Source organism: Furipterus horrens, unplaced genomic scaffold (genome assembly GCF_987537825.1).
Source record: "Furipterus horrens unplaced genomic scaffold, mFurHor1.1.pri manual_scaffold_6, whole genome shotgun sequence".
Classification (NCBI taxonomy): Eukaryota; Metazoa; Chordata; class Mammalia; order Chiroptera; family Furipteridae; genus Furipterus; species Furipterus horrens.
This window is the reverse complement of record NW_028327176.1, coordinates 125285843-125292577: the sequence shown is the minus strand read 5'-3', so window position 1 is coordinate 125292577 and position 6735 is coordinate 125285843.

Here is a 6735-nt window from a genome sequence, read left to right as displayed (position 1 = left end):
ATAGATGCTAAAATCCTCAATAAAATTTTGGCAAACAGGATCCAGCAATACATCAAAAAGGTCATACACCACGATCAAGTGGGATTCATCCCAGGGATGCAAGGATGGTTTAATATTCGCAAATCAATAAATATAATACATCACCTAAAGAAAATGAAAAACAAAAATCACAGGATCATATCTATAGATGCAGAAAAAGCATTTGATAAAGTACAACACCCATTTATGATGAAAACACTCAGCAAAATGGGAATAGAGGGAGTGTACCTTAACATAATTAAGGCTATATATGAGAAGCCTGAAGCCAACATCATACTCAATGGACAAAAACTGAAAGCATTCCCCCTGAAATCAGGAACTAGACAAGGCTGTCCACTCTCTCCACTACTATTCAACATAGTGTTGGAAGTCCTAGCCACAGCAATGAGACAAGACAAAGAAATAAAAGGCATCCAAATTGGGAAAGAAGAAGTAAAACTATCACTATTTGCAGATGACATGATAGTATACCTAGAAAACCCTATAAACTCCACTAAAAGACTACTTGATATAATAAGTGAATTTGGCAAAATAGCAGGGTACAAAATAAATATACAGAAATCTAAGGCATTTCTGTACACCAACAATAAAATATCGGAGACAGAGGCAAAAAAGAAAATACCATTCACTATAGCAACAAGAAAAAGAAAATACCTAGGAATAAACTTAACCAAAGAGATAAAAGACCTGTACACTGAAAATTACGCAACAGTGAAGAAAGAAATTAAGAAAGATACAAGTAAATGGAAGCAAATACCGTGTTCTTGGATGGGAAGAATCAACATCATCAAAATGGCCATACTACCCAAAGCAATTTACAGATTCAATGCAATCCCTATTAAAATACCAATGACATATTTCACTGACCTCGAACAAATACTCCAAAAATTCATATGGAACCAAAAAAGACCCCGAATAGCAAAAGCAATCTTGAAACAGAAGAACACAGCAGGAGGAATCACGATACCAGACATCAAACAATACTACAAAGCCACTGTGATCAAAACAGTCTGGTACTGGCATGAGAACAGACATACAGATCAGTGGAACAGAATAGAGAGCCCAGAAATAAACCCAGGCCTCTATGGTCAACTAATATTTGATAAAGGAGGAAGGACCATAAAATGGAGTGAGAAGAGCCTCTTTAACAAATGGTGCTGGGAGAACTGGACAGGGACGTGCAAAAAAATGAAACTAGACCACCAACTTACACCACACACAAGAATAAACTCAAGATGGATTAAAGACTTAAATGTAAGCTGTGACACCATAAAAGTCCTAGAGGAAAACATAGGCAGGAAAATTTCAGATATCACACGTAACAATATCTTCACGGATACATCTCCTAAGGTAAGAGAAATAAAGGAAAAAATAAACAAATGGGACTACATCAAACTAAAGAGTTTCTGCTCAGCAAAAGAAAATATCAGCAAGATGAAAAGGAAACCAACCATATGGGAAAACATATTTGCCAGTGATATCTCAGACAGGGGACTGATCTCCAAAATGTATAAAGAGCTTATATGACTCAACATCAAGAAAACAACCCAATTAAAAAATGGGCAAAGGACCTGAACAAACACTTACCCGAAGAGGACATACAGAAGGTCCATAGGCACATGAAAAAATGCTCAACATCATTGGCCATCAGAGAGATGCAAATAAAAACCACAATGAGATACCACTTTACACCTGTCAGAATGGCCATCATCAACAAATCAACAAACAACAAATGCTGGCGAGGATGTGGAGAAACCGGAACCCTACTGCATTGTTGGTGGGAATGCAGACTAGTGCAGCCACTATGGAAAACAGTATGGAATTACCTCAAAAAACTAAAAATGGAACTGCCTTTTGAACCAACAATTCCACTGCTAGGATTATACCTGAAAAATCCTAAAACCCTAATTCAAAAAAACTTATGCACCCCTATGTTCATAGCAGCCCTGTTTACAATAGCTAAGTGCTGGAAACAGCCTAAGTGCCCACCTGTAGATGAGTGGATTAAAAAACTGTGGTACATTTACACAATGGAATACTATATAGCAGAAAGAAAGAAGGAACGCCTGCCATTTGCGACAACATGGATGGAACTAGAGAGAATTATGCTTAGTGAAATAAGCCAGGCAAAGAAAGCAAAATATCATATGATATCACCTAATACAGGAAACTAAAGAGCAACACAAACAAACGAACTAAATAGGACAAAGGGTAGAATAGTAGTCAGTAGGGGGGAGGGGGGAGGAAGAGAAGGGGGATAAGGAAGGGAAGGGTTTAGTCAAGGAACGTGTATAAAGGACTCATGGACATGGACAATGGGGAGGGATATGATTGTGGGAGAAGGGATGGGCTGGGTGGGGGGAGCAATGGGGGAAAAATGAGACAACTGTAATTGAAAAACCAAAAAATAAAAGAAAATAAATAAATAAATAAAATGAGGTGCTAATTAAGTCCTTATCTTTCTTAGTCTCATATTGCTAATTCAAGAACTATATAAGCATAAAAATAGAAGCCATTAAAACAGTTGTCTCAGGGATCAGGACTTGGATATTGGGGTAGTGGATTTTTAAAAAATTAGGAATATATACATATCTTTGGGATGGGAAGAGTGCTGATGCATAAGAGATGGGTGGCAGGTAATGTTGTTTTGTGGATTCTTATCCTTTGCAATGAAAATTTAGGTGGCACCTTTGACTTAGATGGTTGAACAGCTTCTGCTTTAAATCTAATAATCCTCATCTCTACCATATAATCAACTTTTAATTATATTATTGGAATTAAAACTGAAAGACTTTGACAAGGAACATGAATCAGAATTTACCGAGTTATCTTGTACGTTTGAATTATAAATATAATTGTTGATATTTCTGAGTACTTATGTGTGACAATGATTGAATTATCCCTTTTAATTATTTCAACAATCCTCTAAAGAAATTATTATTCTTATTTTATACATGACAAAATTGAAATTCAAATTTAGATTGAGAAGTTAGGTGACTTCTCTAGATCACTTAGCTAGTAAGTGGTGGAGTCACTTAATTTCTCTAGTCTATCAGCCTTTTTTTCTAGGCGATTTTTAAATGTGTATTTTCTTTCATGACTGCAGGCCAATTTACATATTTCTTTTATTTTTATTTTTATTTATTTGTTTATTTATTTCTAAAATATTAGTGCTTGTCCTTGGAATTGCTGATTTCAGATCTAATATCTAATTGTAACAAAGAATGAGATTGATTGCCAGGCACTAAATACAGCAGGAAATAAAATTAAAGTTTCTTTCCCTGCTTATTTAAAAAAAATTTTTTTCACTATGGAAAATTTCAAACAAATACAGAAGTAGAGACATTACAGTAGTGAAACTGCATGTCTCTGTCATCTACTTACTCAACTATTAACTCATGGCCAATTTTTATTTCATCTGCTTCCCTCTGCTTTATTTTGAGGCAAAATTCAGACATTACTTAATTTTATCTACAACTAAGGAATCTCTTTTAAATATAAGCACAATATCCTTATCTCAACTAAAGCAATAGTAATTCCTTAATACCATTAAATGTCAATTCATGGTTTAAATTTTTTCTATTATCTTACAGTTTTCTTTATTTTTAAAGGTTTTATTTATTTTTATTGGGTTAAGGAGGAGAAATAAGGGGAGAGAAACATCGATGTGTAGTTGCCTTTCGCACACCCTCAACTGGGGACCTGGCTTGCAACCCAGGCATGTGCCTTGACTGGGCATCGAACTGGCAACCTTTGGTTCACAGGCTGGCGCTCAGTCCACTGAGTCACACCAGCCAGGGCATCTTTTCCATATTTTGTTTGCATTAGGATTGAAATAAGTTTCATAGGTTGTAATTGCTTGTTTCCCTTAAGACTTTGTTAATGTATAGATAACTCCCCATCTTTTCTTTTTCTGCTTGCGTTAAAGAAACCAGTTTTTCCTAATAGAATTTGCCACAGTCAGAATTTTGCTTCCTTGTACATCTGTCTCTTGTATTTTCTGTAAAATATCATTTACATTTATATATTTGATCAGAATCAGATTTAGGTTTTCTTGTAGGGGGAGCAGATTACTTCAGAGGTATCATTGTGTCCTATCTGGACGCACACAGTGTCTGCTTATTTCTGTTTTGTAGTGTTATCAGTCATTAGTGATGACTATCTAGCTTCATTATTTCATTAGTAGCTACAAAATGGCAATATTCTAATTCTGTCATTCTAAATTTTCTTTTTCATTTATTAGAATAATTCTGTAAAGAACTCTTTTGCATTAAGCTACTTCTGTTTTGTTATTTTGTGATACAGCTTATAACAATATAGGCAAGATACATGTTTGATTTTTTTCTCTTTATTATACCAATTGTCAGGTGAATAAGTTGATTCCCTTCCAAAGATAACTACTTAGTTTTTTAAAGTATTATGTGACCTCATGGATGTAAACATATCTGCTATGTCTTAATCGTTTTCTGACATAATCGTTACTGATGGTGAAGCTTCATCTTTTGCTAGTATGAGTTCCTTCAGTTGGCTTCTGAGCCCTTTTGACACCCCACCTAGTGTCTGACAGCTTCCTCACTCTCTAGTATAAACACACTTACAGATTCATAGATTCATCTTGTATGTGTCCTCCCCTAGATGTGGAATAAGATATTTCACTTGGAGCATTAGTTTCTTTTAAAGGGAAATAGTATTTAGATACTACATCTGGGTGCTCAGAATGTTGTTTGCAATTTATTTGTTCCTTGTTTTAGGATTTTTCAACAGACAGAGCTAGCAAATAGTTTTTCTTGATATAAAATCCATCATAAATTCATACTTAACACTCCTAATTCAAAGTTTAGATTACTGAGTTTTAAAAACCCGTATTAGCTTATATTTGTTTCTTCCTATGTTGAAAAAATTGCACGTTTTTTGTTGGTAGGATGTATCTCACTAAGTATAGAAAGTCAGATCATCGAGTTTTAAAGTCATTTGAGCTGGTTCATCTGTGGTTTTGCCACAAACTGTATATCTATTTGTATATTGATTTGTTTCCTTTTATCTTATAGGAATTTCTTTTTCAAAATCTGATTTCTAAAAATTATAACTTCCATATTCAGTTCTACAGAAGTTACAGACAAAGAAGTCTAGCTCCTATCCCTACCCCTAAACTCTGCTTCCTCTCTTCCTCTACAGCTGTTTGTTCAATCAGGTAACCAGCAGTACATGTGGCTTTTAAATTTTAAATTAATTAAAATTCAAATAAATTAAAAATGAGTTCCTTGGTCTCCCTTGCCACATTTTAAGTTCTCAACAGCTAAAAGTGGCCAGCTGCTATATTGGACCACACAGGTTATAGACCATTTCCATTCTTGCTGAAAGTTCTGTTGGTTAGCCCTGCGCTACAGAACCCTAGCTTTTTAAAATTAGGTATTTAACTTATTGTTTTACTTGTTAAAAATGTAAAGAAATAGTTGTGTATATTTATAACCCTTTTTCTTTGATAAATGGTAGTATATTATACATGCTTTCTCTGTCTTCTTTTTTTGTAATATATCCTGAAGATCACTCCAGACTGCAGAGAATATACACAGATAGCCCTTCATAATACTGTACTTCATTGTGTGGATATTTAGGTATATGTAGCCAGTTCTTTATTGACGGTCATTTTGATTGTTTTAGTCCTTAACTGCTACAGTAGTGCTGCAGTGAATAGTAGTAGTGCTGCCTTGTGTTGTGTCTTTTTTCATGTTACTAGAACCACTACAGTTTTAACACTAATTTCATCAATAGGATTTTCGTTTCTTCTAATTATTAAAAAATATTCTAATTATAAAAATTAATTTTATTGTTTTAAAAATAAAAATAAATTAAGAGAGAAATAAAATCATCTAAAATTCATGTTGCCCGACAGACAGTATTTTGGTGTATATATACCGTTTACTTCGAAAATTTTTTTCAGTTCCTGAATTGAGATTAAACACTCAGTATTTTTTTAATGAATATATATAGTCGAGATCATATTGTGTATACCCATTTGAATTTTTTCTTTACTGTAATAGTATAAAGACTTTTCTTGTTAAGACTGACTTTTTGTAAACATTTCTAACAGCTGCATGATACTATGCTTGTATTGATTTTTACAATGTTGTTCTTAATTATTACACAATGATTAGACATTCAGGTTACTTTTTTGTTTTATTTTAATATTCTGCATTAAACACATGCGTATAACTTCTCTCCCATTTTTAGGGCTATTATTTTGGTATCCAGTAATAGAATTATTAGATCAAAGATTAAAAGCATAATTAAAATTTTAATTTATCTTGCCAGTGATTTTTCAAAAAATGCTGTGGCTCTTCTTGAGAGTTATTGTGGCAGCATGGAGTGTTGTTTCGAAAAGTCTTTAATAATTTGATAGGTTTAAAAATGGTATTAAAATTGAATTTTGTTTTTTAAGATTTTATTTATTTTTAGAGAGAGCTTAAGGGAGTAAGAAAGAGAGGGGTGGAAACATCAATGTGTGGTTGCCTCTTGAGTTCCCCCCACCAGGGACCTGGCCAACAACCCAGGCATGTTCCCTGACTGGGAATCGAACCAGTAACCCTTTGATTCCCTGGCCGGTGTTCAGTCCACTGAGCCACACTAGCCAGGGCTGAGGTTGAATGTTTTTATGTGCCTATTATTTGTATTGCCTGCTACAGGTCTTAACATATA